This window comes from Dreissena polymorpha, chromosome 2 (genome assembly GCF_020536995.1).
Source record: "Dreissena polymorpha isolate Duluth1 chromosome 2, UMN_Dpol_1.0, whole genome shotgun sequence".
In the NCBI taxonomy this organism is placed as follows: domain Eukaryota; kingdom Metazoa; phylum Mollusca; class Bivalvia; order Myida; family Dreissenidae; genus Dreissena; species Dreissena polymorpha.
In genome coordinates this window covers 15,576,242-15,591,269 of record NC_068356.1, presented here as the reverse complement: position 1 = coordinate 15,591,269, position 15,028 = coordinate 15,576,242, and the positions used below count along the sequence as shown (strand labels likewise).

Genomic DNA, 15,028 nt, shown 5'->3' with positions numbered 1-15,028 from the left:
AAATGAGGTATCGACTTCTGCTGCTGATGCTAATCTTGTTGTTGTTGTTGATGATGATGGTAATAATCATAATGGTGGTGGTGATGATGATGATGATGGTGATCACGATGATGATGATGATGATGATGATGATGATGATGGTGATGGTGGTGGTGGTGGTGGTGGTGGTGAGGGTGGTGGTCTTGGCGGTGGTGGTGGTGGTGGTGGTGGTGGTGGTGGTGGTGGTGGTGGTGGTGGTGGTGGTGGTGGTGGTTGTGGTGGTGGTGGTGGTGGTGGTGGTGGTGGTGGTGGTGGTGGTGGTGGAGGTGGTGGTGGTGCTGGTGGTGGTGGTCGTGATGGTGATACTGATGCTGTTGTGGATGATGAAGGTAATGTTGACGATGAACATGGCAAAGAAGACGATAATTATGATCTTAAAAACATCTAACAATGATGCAACGAGTACATGCGCGCATCTAACGCGATGATTAATGAAAGCAGATCTATCTTACGAGCACTGTCTTATATCTCTTCCTGTTGCGTACATCACCAATTTCCGGATTATGGTGTTCTCGTGGGAATTCATTCATTTTATTGAGTGTTTGTTGAAGTCAAATATGTTTATGGATCGCATCTTTCAATTCTATCTGTGCGTATGAGCCTACCTCCTTCTTGTGGAATTATAAATCTGGCGTGTACGGTGGTAAAAATAGAATGAGGTATGTATACTTGGCTTATTAGACGTTGGAATCTGATTAACATCAGCGCCACGTGGGTCATATTTGATCGAGAGTTCTGATGAAAACATAGCTGGGACGCTTCACTGCCGTTATAAGGCACGTTAAGTGTTATTCATATTAAAGAAAGGGCTCGTTTTTTCTTTGCCAACATCCTATGGATTCCAACAAAGCGTTTTCAGGTCATACTTGAATCGCCGAGCAGACGGTAATTATCGACAATAATGAACACGTTATTGAAGAGATATATGCTTTGCTTGTGCATGTTGTTATTATAAATACCGACATGCGTTGAATTGGAATAATTAGTTCTCATTCACTAGTTAGGTATGCTTGTGTAACATTGTTAATATTCTCTGTCAGCCACGAGTTAATATTCTCTGTCAGTTAGTTTTAACTGTTCATATCCATGTTCAAACACACAATTTAATGGACACGTCAGTTTGCTAAGGAAAATAAGAATACAGAAAGGCACTCATGGTACAATTTTCCATATACATTAGTGGCCTAAACACGTGCACGCAGTTTCTAATATCACAATTTAGTAAAGCAATTTTAGGAGGGGATTATGAACATATCATCTTCATAAGGGTCTATTCAGTTGTGTACGTTGTACAGACTTAGCATTTACAATGTATGTGATATATTATAAGCAATACAATTACTAACTTCAACACGTATATGCTTATGCGTGGTGGGATTTGAATACAATAAATATGCAGTATTAAGCAAAGCCAAAAGGTGTGCGTTGTAATAGTAACTTCATGACTCGATGTTTTTGCAAGTACATGTATATACATGTTAGTTGCGCTGTCATGATATGCATTGGTAGATACTCAAATAACGCTGTTTGAATCACGTTTAAAAAGGGCATCAAAATATTTAAATTACTCAATAATATATGTTATAAACATTCAAGCGCTCACGAGGGTGGATCTACTCTATCCTCTTTCGTCCGCTTTATTTTGACCCCGCGTACTGCTTACTGCCGCTCGATTGGTCATTGTCGGCTTGGGTACTACTAACATGTACACCGGGTACTCTTAAGTATACTTACATGTACCCTTGGTACGGTTAATATACTAAAACGTACCCGGGAATTTTAACGATTAATCGGTCGTTGTCGGCTTTTTTTAAAATTAATTTTGTTCACATGTATGTCAAATGTTTTGTTAAACGGCCTCTATATTATCGAAACTCATTCTCAAAAAGCATGTTGATGCAGTGTTTTTTAAAGAGAAGTTTGTTTAAGAAAAACAATATCGTTTTTCAGACATCGGTAGCGCGTTTTACGACATCAGATTTGGGGCGGAATACAATTCGGGTACAGTCTAATATCGACCGGGTAGGTTTACGTATATTTACCGTACCCGGGGTACATGTAAGTATAGTTAAGAGTACCCGGGGTACATGTAAGTAGTACCGGAGCCGACAATGACCAATCGAGTCTTACTGCCTTAAATGTTACCCTGCGTATTGCGTACCTATAAAACGACGATTTTCTTTAATTAATTCATGTTTTACTTTCTTTTCATAAACATATTTGAGCAATAATATGTGTAAACACAAGTGGGAAAAAACAACACTCAACATAACGTTTTCTTTGTGCGAAAGTGGCAAAGTTACTTAGAAGATATTTGTTGAGTTTATTGAATGACCGAATTGTATTTTACCAGCGGTTATAGAAATAAATATTTTCACGACAGTAATGCCGTAAAGCCCGGAGTGAAAATATTTTTTTGGTATATCAACGACATAAGTAAATATTCGATCTTTCCCCGAAAACAATTCGTGCTGCTAAACATAAATGTCCTTCACTGGTTAGTCCAACTTGTTGACGCTCTCAAATATTAAGCTTCTTTTTATATTGGTAATATTTGGAGCCAAAGAATTTAGCCCATATAAAAAGTATCTCTAAATTCTTTGCGCGTCTTATAAATGAGACTAATTCACTGGTAGACCGATGCATATTTGTGTGTGCTGGCATGTTAACGTCACACAGGAGAACGTAAATTAATACGTCAACGGCCCGGAGAAACTTTGGCAGCAGACCGTGTGAACAAGCGTGTTGATGTTCACCTGGAGCTGTATATCACTACGTGTCACCGCTGTTTTTATTGTAGAATGTTAAGGATATTACTTTTTTAATTGTGGTTAATGTACATTTCTTTAGCTTCGAAGACAATGCAAGCGTACATCTAGTGTATTAACGAAGCAGCCATGTGTCCCATAGTGTATCGTTCATTAAATCTTTTATTTTGCAATACATTAGTGACATATATTTTACAACATTTTTTTCAATTGAGCCCCTTTGTGATAAAATGGTGATTGTGCCATATATGTGGTCAGCTGTTACAATTTTTAAGGAGAAAATGTGTAATTTCAATAGTCAAAATCAAGCATATAGACTATACAGTTTGTTTACACTCTGAGAGAGCACATGCATTCAGCAATTGAATTAACCCATTTATGCCTAGTGGACTCTCCCATCCTTCGAAATTGGATCAATTTATTTAAAAAATTAGGGATGTCTAGTATATTTATTTCTATATTTAGAATATTTCTTGCAGAAATTCCTTTAAGCAAACAGCGCAGATCCTGATGAGACGCCGCATTATGCGGCGTCTCATCTGGGTCTACGCTGTTTGCCAAGGCCTTTTTTCTAGACACTAGGCATAAATGGATTATTGAATAACTCACTCAAACTTCTTGTATCATTACATGACTACGCTGAACTCCACTATTTCCCAGTTTCTTCCTGTTCCTTGCTTTTACTCAAATCTGCCAACTCCCCCCCCCCCCCCCTCATATGTGAATGTGATAGTGTGGACTGTCACTGATATGCCCCTAACATTTAATTAATATTTAGTATGGCAACTGTTCAAGTAACTATCTAACAAACAGACTCTATCGAGCAACAGAACAGATCAGTCTTCGCTTATTAATATTATGAAACGATGACAACATAGTATCCTGTTCTGATAAATGACGTCCATAATGCCCCGATGGCGTCAAAGAAAGCAGTCTCGATTAATTTCGTATACTAAAACTGCGTAGCTTCAGACTGGCCTTCGTAAGCGCGCAGTAAGGACAGGAGCTACGATGTACGCTATAAAGTCGCTCAAAGTATCTTGTTCTCAAAAGTTGACAGTTGTCTGCACAGGCTGGTCTGGAGCTACGCTGGCCGCTATGCTATGCACAGGCTGGTCTGGAGCTACGCTGGCCGCTATGCTATGCACAGGCTGGTCTGGAGCTACGCTGGCCGCTATGCTATGCACAGGCTGGTCTGGAGCTACGCTGGCCGCTATGCTATGCACAGGCTTGTCTGGAGCTACGCTTGCCGCTATGCTATGCACAGGCTGGTCTGGAGCTATGCTGGCTGATATGCTATTTTCCAACAACGCGGCTCATCAATCTTTGAGTATTATGTCAGTTTTGAGACATCTTAATTTACATGACTCCGAATCAAAGTGACATACTATTATTTGTTAAACTAATGGCATACAGCCGTTATCGGTATATAGTGGACTATCAAAGGTGTATACAAACTTAAAAGAACAGAACAGAACAGACAGTTCATTAAGACTTATACAAATGTACATCATGAAATCTAATACAAATATTGTGATGTGTCTATATATTACAGCGTATGGGTTGTAACAAAATGTAATCTTACAATTTGAGACAAAGTATGATTAACAAAGTAGTACGACTTAACGTTTTAATAACTGTATTATTGTTTAATAATGTTATTATTGAGTTCGCTTATTGTGCAATACAACATCAAGTGCATCGATGTATGTGTTATGTAAATTGTGCAGCATCGAATCAAATCAGGCATTCAAACATAAAGGGTCAACTCCTCGGTTTGCAGACGTAGATGAATTGTGTGTATTTATATGATAAAACATAATTGGGTTTGTAATAATTAATATGTGTCAACCAAAAGTCATTCAAACTGTAATAGAAGATTGTACTATTTCTGGATGACATATTTGAGCCCAAAAACTGTGAAATAGTTTATTTCATTAGTTTCATTTTGCATGTGTTCACATATGTATTAAAGGCATTAATTGACTTGATCAATAAGCCAAGCAAAACAAAAAGAATATTTATTTATATGACCATTATTCAAGCCCCCCTCTTCCTTCATGTTTACGTGTGTTCTAGTGCGTCCATGAAAAACAGCCTTTAAACCTCTTCACTAAATCTTCTTCGCTGACCTTTAAACCCATCATTCACCTGTTATACAAAACACATCTGATTTACTTCCCCTTACAACCCACGTCATTCCGTAAATATATGAATATACCGAAGAGGCTTATCGTCGAAAATACATACGCGGACGGTTGAATGGATACAGACATATAATTCATATGAGCATATAATCCTAGAGGTGTGTTGTAATATTTATATTGATAACAGATGATTTTCATGTTTTAACAAGATTGTATAGGCTGCCTGGAGGTTAATGGATTGTCAAATTATTCATGCAGACGAGAATGTTGTTGTGTTGGATTAGCCCATGGTAAGGTAGGGTTAAAATAGTTTTCAGGTGTTTGTTGATTATAGAAAATTGTATCACAAAAAGCAGGTGCACGCAAAAATATTATGAAAAGCGTTCATATCGGCCGCAATCGATTCTTACTAGGTTTGCTCGCACTCTCGATAAAAATTGAATAAGCAAATACACGTATTGAAGTTAAGGTACAGAAAGGTAATGTGAAGCCAAGTTATACACAAACTGTAGTAACAAAGGAAAAATGCAGTCGTGAGGTCGGAAAGTAATATGCATGAGCCTTCATTTAGTTCAAATGATGCATAAACTTCAATATTTAACAGCACTGTAAGATTTGTACGAATATGGTTAAGTTGGACTTTCTTACATTTCACGAGCTTGAAATATTCACTCTTTTCCAGCATCAGCTCGGTAAACACTGTACACGCCAGGAAAACTTCACTTTATTTCCTATAAAATTTCCGTATTTAAAACAATATTTATATGTATAATACATGACGTAACTTCATTGTTTCACTTGATTTACCGCTTATTAGTTATAACTGTGTTCCTAATATGTAAAACAATATTGTAAAAAAATAATACACAGTACATTTATTGACTATTGTATATCTTTCAATTCAAGTAACTACATAAAAACAATATAAAATAATTAGACTTAAAAACCCAAGCAGTTAATGAATAAAGGTATACAACTACTATGGCTCGATAGGTCATTGTCGGCTCGGTTCCTACTAAAATGTACCCCGGGTATTCTTAAGTATACTTAAATGTACATCGGGTACGGAAATATATACTCATGTACCCAGCGAATTCAGCCTGTACCCGATTTTTACTCCCGCCAAAATACCGATGTCGTAAAACGCGCTACCTAATACTAAAAAATCTCTTTGAACGATACATTCCGCAATATGCTTTTTTGAGGAGGAGTTTCGATAATATAGAGCCCATTTTACATTATATTGACATACATACGGGCAAAAATAATCTGAACAAAAGTTAGCCGACATCGACCAAGTGAACGTTAGAATTCCCGGGTACGTTTCAGTATATTTACCGTATCCGGGGTACATTTGAGTATCCGGGTTGCATTTAAGTAGTACCCGAGCCGACACTGACTAATCGAGCACTACTATGTTAAGATGACTGATGCCTCATTAACACTAGCCATGTATTTAGTCCGGTAAATGTTAAAACTTATCGTTTATTTAATGCACCTGTAAATTATATATTTTTTTTGTCTCAAGTATAATCAGTTTTTATTATACTTGCGTACATAATACTGACACACGAATGAAATATATATAGTGTAATGATTAAACAATAATACGAGGACTTTGACAAAAGGTGACTTAGTATCTATTGCACTTTTACATGTTTGCCTAGTATAATGAACTGCATGTTTAAGTGCGATTTTTATTTTTTTACCCCTTGTACATGCGTAGTTTGGTTTGTATAACTTTCAACTTTCTGACTTTTTGGCAGGTGCACTTAATACGTTCTATTGCACTAGCCCGTGCACATTTGCCAACTTCCTATTGTTTCAGATGTGATGTAGTTATTAATGATCACGGCGCAAACGTTAATATTTTACGATTTTTTCCTATTGGTTGCATAATAATAGAATAACATGTTAGAAACACTAAATCCTCATGACCTACATTATATATTATTATAAAGCGATTAACATGACTATCACTCACATAGTATAATTGCGTAGGAAGACAGAAAGCGTACCCCGCGTCCTCAGTTTGTGGAATACTCACGGACAAGTGAAATGTAACTGTGTATGAATATCTAGTTGTACTTATTCAATATATAATTATATTATATAATTAGACAATTTTATTGTTTAAAAACTATGCTTTCAATACGTTGAAGATTATTTATTACTTTCTAAATAAATACTACTCATAAAACTTCGCATATGCAATATAATAGGAACAATATTTAGGTCAATTGCTCCACTACAATTAATTGTTTAAAAAAAATGTATCCTATTTTATTAGCTCGGCTGTTTTCGGAGAAAACCCGAGGTATTGTCATAGCAAGCTCGTCGTCCGCCGTCAGCCGTCCGCCGTAGGCGTCGTGCTAAAACCTTAACATTGGCTCTAAAATCAAAGTACTTCCACCTACAACTTTGAAACTTCTTATGTAGATGCACCTTGATGAGTTCTACACGCCACACCCAGTTTTGGATCACTAGGTCAAAGGTCAAGGTCACTGTGACCTCTTTAAAAAAATTCTGACAAGCTTTCGCAGCCGAGCGTTGGCGCCCGTTATGCGGTGCTCTTGTTACAATATCGTTCGGTTTCATATTGATTCATTTCCCAGTTGTTGTCTCAGCATTCCTCACATGCTGAAGCCAGTGGATTTACTGGAGTATCTTGACCGGGGCAAACATGGCACGGTCTTCTTATAACCACATCTCTCAGATGATTCAGGCCAATGATTGAGTCGTGTTCTGAGAAAACTGGGCATAATTCATTTGCGAAAAGTGTCGTCCCAGATTAGCCTGTGCAGTCCACACAGGCTAATCAGGAACGACACTTTCCGCTTGTATGGTATTTTTAGTTTCAAGGAAGTCCCTCTTTACCGAAAATCAAGTTTAGGCGGAAAAGGTCGTCCCTGATTAGCCTGTTCGGACTACACCGGCTAATCTGGGATGACACTTTACGCACATGTACTTAGCCTCAGAACAACGCTCAATAAGTTGGTCTCTTTGAAAACCGGGCTGTATGCACTTGTGTAAAGTACCATATCAGATAAGCCTGTGCAGACACCAGAGGGACGACGATTTCCACATTGACTGCATGTTTGTTTAAAAGTGACTTTCCTTTGAGCGAATAGTGAAAGTGTCGGTCATTATTAGCTCATGCGGACTGTGCAGGCTAATCGGGGACGATAGTTTATGCACATGCATTAAACCCGGTTTTCCAAAAGTGCGGCTCAACTGTTCTCAACAATGGCAGAGCACCAAGAAATCGTCATGGAATGCATTGTTAAACTAACACAACCCTCACATAAAAGTGTTCCTTCAATTATACCCGCTGAGGTTCATTTAAGGATGGTGTCTGTTCTTTAGTTGGATTTCATTATTTTTCAGTAATACATATACTGTTCAAAACAGGTGAACAACCCAACAAAACCAACCGAAAAACAAAATAAAACTTAATTATATCAGCTGATACCATGAAGAAGAAGTTAATGCTATGGCCGTGTTAGTGTACTTTTTAACAGTGTTCACATACGGGTGTCTTGTCGTATAGTATCGTGGGCCTATTTTGTCATTTCGTATCGTAATAGGAGTTATTGTATGACCAGCCACAGGGCATGTATTTCAGGAGTTGTACTCCAAGCTTTCATCGCAACCCTAGCCTCGAAGAAGTAGAACTTAGAACAGAAATTAAAAAAAACGAGTAAAGAAATTCAACAAATGGCGCTGTGGAAGTTCCTTCTCACGTTAGAATAACAAATGATATAATTGATTTTTTGATTATCCAATATTTAAATATGTTACTGATTTGGCATATGAACACCTGATGAAAATAAATTTACATTTTAACATTTCTGTAGAAAAGTGAAGGCTTTTTGTCAGGCGAATATACAGTATATATAATCTTTAAACTTTTAAACAGTACGCGAAGAACTTCAAATATCAGAGGTCGAAAAGATTAAACTTCCAGTTTTTGTATCTATTAAAATGCTGACGTGTTTCTTACTTTGAGGTGTGGTACGTTGCGGTATGTTGTTTGATCGGTAAATTGTGCAGTGTTGGTGCGATTAGGGGTCAATCTCTTGCAAGACAGTTACATTACATGTATGTGAGAGCATGGCACGACAACTCTGCATGGAGATTGATAAGGGGTTTCGTTTGCTTATTAGTTTACATGCATATTAACTTTGTTAGGCATTTAACTTACGTAACGGTAATTATCTAATTGGTTATTTGTGTTCATTTAAACAATCCGTTAAGTGCCAACTTGTACCTATATTAAATACACAAAAATGTGAATCGTTAAAGGCCGCTTTTTATGAGTCTAACTACGCGAAACTATTGGATTTTTTTCCGTTTATTTCGATGATAATATAATACATTCATGTTGTGAACAGTTATAACATAAATCACGAAGCGCTCGTCACTTGTTCGGGCTATAACTTTATCTAAATATGATTACGATAAGTATTGTACATAGGAGACACGTCAGTCTAGGGAGTGTCGCAGGGAAGTTAAAGTTTAAATATAAAACACAAGAAGTGTTCTTTTGTATTGTACTAGTAACGTGTATGTTATGTATTCACGGAATTATGACCGCCTGCATGCGTCTTATGGGACTTTTTGTCTAGAATTTGACTCAAGAATCTGATTGCATGATTACTTTCTCTTGACTGGAGAGACTAAGCCGGACAAAATATTCTTTTGTACTTGACCTTTATGTGAGGTAATAAGCCCGAAAAGAAAATAATTTAGCCTAATATATATACATACACTAGAAAAAAATATGATAAAGTATTACTTTGGCTAAATTAGGAGACTATACCTTAGTACAGCAACAAAGTCTCATATGTTATGCTTTACATTATATATTTATTTTAAAGGCAGGAGTAATAACATACTTTTATTAAAATGCTTATAATGTTTTATTCGTGTTCATGACAGTCAATATAACGAGCCTATTTAGCTAACCTGAGCACAATGTGTTCATGGTGAGCTTTTGTGATCACATTTTCATGATTTTGTCCGTCGTGCGGCGTCAACATTTATCTTGTTAACACTCAAGGGGCCACATTTATTGCCCAATCTTCATGAAATTTGGTCAAAAGATTGGTCTTAATAATATCTTGGATGAGTTCGATAATAGTTACATTTGCTTGAAACACATGGCTATGATTTTTTCGCGTGCGTATTTTATATTTCTGTTAAAAAACGCATCTGAAGTTTTGTGTCCTTATTGTTTTTATTTTACAGTATTTTTGCTAGTTTGATATTATACGTCGAACGTTCAAACTACACCTTCATGTAAAAATCACGGTAACAACAAAAAATCGTTGTGACCTATATTATATATTATTATAAAGCGATAAAACATGGGTATGTTCCTCCGCACCCGAAGTATAATGTTACGTGTTTCATTCACAAAAGCTAATTGCCCGTGAAGATCGAAACTGTATACCCTGTGAAAACAGAAGCTGCTGATGTTGTATGTATGCAGCTTTGATGTCAGAAGCTTTCCGTTTCAGTACGCTTTTGTGTCGGTTCGTAGTCAGACAAGGTGTCTATTGTGAAGAAGGATTGTCGCAATGGGGTTTTCCGTTTTCTGGTCCACAAACAAATGAAATGTTAGTTTTCCCTCACATCTAATTATTGGAAATAACAGGTTCAAGTAAACGACATTCATTCCTACAAAATGTTCTACTTAATGACTCCGTGGTACAAATATATCATACTTACTTAATGACTCCGTGGTACATATTATCATACTATAGTATATTCAGTATTCATGCCACTTAACATATTCAAACTTCACGTATTGTATTATGAACCATATTAAGGTCCGTTGCAAAGCTTTTTTCATAAAATTATTTTCCTAAGATATCGTTCGTGTATGTTTTGATTTCATCTCTGTGTACTCATCTCACCTGAGCACGCAGTCCATCATGGTAAGCTTGTGTTGTCATTCTTGGTTCGGCGTCCCTCGTCTTTTGTCGTCGACCTTTAACTAGTAAATACTTCAGTAGCTACTTTATTTTAAATCTTGATGAAACTTGGTCCGAATGTTTATTTTGGCACAAGTTTGGCTTGGTTCTAATCAGGGTCATGTTCCTACAAAAATATTAGCATACTGTCACATCATCCAAGATTCTTGTTACCACTCTTGAGACAACAGTTAAGACTCAATATTGATGAAGCTTTTCCAGAATGACTCAATCTTAATGAAACTTAACCAGAATGTTTATCTTTATGATGCCCATGCTGAATTCGAATCTGGATCAAGAGTGTCATGAAACAAGGTCATAAGTTCAAACCTTAAAACAACATTGATACTACTATAGAGGTCAAATACATGATTCAGTCTTGATGAAAGTTGTTTTAGATATATCAGGTTGACTTGGAATGTTGGTTCATGCTTCCGAAAACTAGGTCAAAAAATAAAATATATTACCCCATCTAGGCGAGAATGTTTATACTGACAATATCTAGGCCGATTTGAACATGCGTCTTGTGTGTCCAAAAACCTAGTCCACTATGTCAAAACGTGTAAGATCCTTGTTACCACTATCATGACTATAGAGGCCGTATTATGTCTCAATATTGATGGAACATAGTCGGAATATTTTAAGTCATGGTGGGGTATGGCGAGGTGCGGTCAGTTATGGCGTAGTGTGTGAGGTATGGTACGGTACGGTACGGTGTGGCTTATTACTGTGAGGTAATGACGTTGTACGATGAGGTGTAGTATGGTGATATGTTGTGTAGAATGGTGATGTGTAGTTGGTTTTATACAGCATGCGGCATTTGGCGTGGTGCGATGTCGCACGATTTTGTGTAGTTCGATAAGGTACGACGTGTTTGGGTACGATAAGGTTTGGTGTGATACGTATGGTGAGGTTTGATATCGCAAGATTATTTGAAAGTTGGCATAATACGGGTTTTATGCTTTGGTGCGATGAGGTGTGGTGCGAGTTTGGTTGGTACGTAAACGTTTGACGTGGTAGTATAAGGTCCTACATGATACGGTATGTTATGGTTCAGTGTGAGTCGGGACGGTTTACTATGTGGTGTGGTACCGTATTTTGTTGTGTGGTACGGTATGGTATTTATCGCGTGGAACCGTACTGTCAATCTCCACGCAAAGTTGTCGCTCCTTGCTCTCACATACTATCCAGCTATGCTGGTTTTCGTCAAATCTCTGCGCGGAGGTTGTCGTATTGTGTGGTTTGGTATATGACGTACCATTTGGGTAAAAAGTCAACAAGACCTACTAGGTAAAAAGAGAAATGTACGTCGACATTATTATACATTATTTTGTACTTCGACGTACAATTTTTACCGACCCTTGAGTGTTAGCCAATCAGAAGACCCCTTGCATCTGTTGCTTTGATCCGCATGTTAAACATTCACTGCGCTATTTTCAGACTCTTTATACGCTTTTTATTTCAAAATTTGATTCTATATTATTTGGCCTATGCTTTCTAAACAATCGTGTTAATTACCACAATAAAACAGCGGAAGTCTACACTGTGTATTAGCAACCGGCTGTGGTGATCCTTACCTTATCCCTTTGAGCGTCAAGTTATGACATATAGATCAGACATCGGCCGGATGTCTAATAAAGTGTATAATATTTATTACTTAAACCGATTTTAGAATAAAAACCGTCAAGAAGATACTTATTTTTAATATTGTTTTTCCTTTTTTTTCAATTTTAATATTTTTATTCATGTTGTCCTCAATTAAAAAAGAGATTTGAAACATTTATTATGAATAAATCTGAAGGAAAAGCGGCTCAAATGACGAGTGTTTTGATTGGATGTTCAGAAAATGTGTACGTCGACGTTCAAAAATTGTACTTCGACGTACAAATATGAAATAGACGGAATATATGCCGTACCATTTGGGTCGAAAGTCAACAAGACCTACTAGGTAAAATGAGAAATGTACGTCGACGTATAATATGTACGTCGACGTACAAAAATTGTACGTCGACGTACAAATATGAAATACACGTCGACGTATATATTTGTACGTCGACGTTCAATTTGTACGTCGACGTACATTTTTGTACGTCGACGTACAAATTTTCTGAACAGCCAATCAAAACACTCGTCTCTTGAGCCGCTTTTCCTTCAGATTTATTCTGAATTGACTGTATACGATTTCGGATAGGGAATTTTTGGACGAATGGTAACTTTGTAAAATAGAGCATTATTTAAATTGAGAACCACTATGACATTACCGATAAGTAAAGGAGCCCGATATAAAAAATGATTTCTCATGTTCTCTTTGACAGACATTAGTTTATTGTACTAAAATTGCTGGGAAACAGTTGTTTTTCCAGAGCCGAATGATATTATGGAGACCGCCATTTTTTACAACACCGCATTGAATGTTTAACATGCGGACCAAAGCAACAGATGTAAGGCGTCTTCTGATTGGCCAACACTCAAGTGTCGGTAAAAATTGTACGTCGACGTGCAATTTTGTACGTCGACGTACAACAAAATGTACGTCGACGTACATTTCTCATTTTACCTTGTAGGTCTTGTTGACTTTTGACCCAAATAGTACGTCATAGGAATATTGCTGTATCGTTACACCGTATCCCTATACAAACTGATCGTTGTGTGGCTCTTTAAGAACATGTATCATCGCGTTATTATTAAAATTCCATCTCGTTTCCTCGGTTTGTCACTCTGTTATTGATGTATTTAGTATTCTGTATATCACGAATTTTAATGTGGAATTAATTTCAAATGTCATTTATGCGCCTATGTTGGCCTGCATATGCATACTTAGCGATTCAACGCATTATAAATTTTATGTTGACGTTGGTTTCATGTTTGTTTTCTCCGCGATTTCCGATTAATGTGCCAAAATACAACGCGTTATAAGAAACGCATGAACGCTGCTAAATTCTCATACGCCAGTCTTCATCATGCGACAAAATCGATTTCAGAAATCTAGCGCGAGGTTTGTCTGGTTGATCGATCGACTCTCCGGAAGTATAGGATAGATGTGTTTTATATATACATGTAGCTAGAATAAGACAAAAAAGTTTGAGATTGTGTGCTGGATATTGATGTACATAAAATAACTAAAGTGCATCTATTTTTCGATCGTGTGCAGTGCACTATGAACCCCTATTACCCTTTGTGCATTCGTCAATGCAGGTATGTTACATGTAAAAACGCATATATTTTGACTGCCTAATTATAAGTCCGTCTAATTGTGGTACGAATAGGACTGTGGACTTGGAGAACTGCAAATTCGTATGATTGAGAGGTAATAATGTTCATTATAAGAACATGTTTTATAAAAATTATAAAATGTCATTGGTATGTGGGTTATAATGCTGCTGATAATGATACTGTAGAAAATTATGCTGTCATTTTTAATTTCATTTTTGTTGTTGTTCATGATGATGATTTAGATGATTCAATTGTCATGTTGATGATAAAGTGTGTTGTTGTTGATGATGGTGGTAGAGGTGATGATGATGGTGATGATAATGATGACAAAGACGACGACGACGATGATGATGATTATGACGATGATGATGATGATGATGATGATGATGATGATGATGATGATGATGATGATGATGATGATGATGATGATGACGACGACGACGATGACGACGATGATGATGATGATGATGATTATGATGGTAATGGTGGTGATGATTATCATGATGATCATGATGATGATGATAGTTATTTTGTATTTTTGTATATAAAACAACAAATTTAAAAAAGGGTGAAGTAAATGAAAGTAAGACAAGAATAATGACTACATTAGCCGAGTTGACAACATTGTCACCATAAAGTGCGCGCACTGCCACTATCGTACTTGGTTGACATATTATTCCCATAACACTGTTCGCTAACTTAAAGCAAGATTTATTGTCCTTATGCTATTGTTATAAAAGTTATATAAAGTGTCGAATTATGTATCATATTCTTGAAGCTTTCCCACAAAGGTTTTGACCGGATAATGGGCTGAGTTGGGTATTGGGAATGTTGAGGTGTGGCTTAGATGTGTTGATGGTCAGAGAAGTCCGGGTAATTATAT

The 15,028-nt window shown here is 36.9% G+C and overlaps 1 protein-coding gene across 5 annotated transcripts in view; it reads left to right on the top strand.

Moving 5' to 3' along the window:
* Positions 1-544: 544 nt before the first annotated feature.
* The window catches only part of LOC127865991 (uncharacterized), a 28,974-nt gene continuing 14,490 nt past the window's right edge, over positions 545-15,028 (top strand). Inside the window, exon 1 of one of the 5 annotated variants that reach the window (XM_052406156.1) lies at positions 545-698. The gene's annotated coding sequence lies outside the window, so the exon portion shown is untranslated. Of the gene's footprint in view, positions 699-4,979; positions 5,250-13,872; positions 14,128-15,028 lie in introns of those variants that run through there. The other 4 variants (XM_052406157.1, XM_052406154.1, XM_052406160.1 and 1 more) reach the window with 4 other exon arrangements.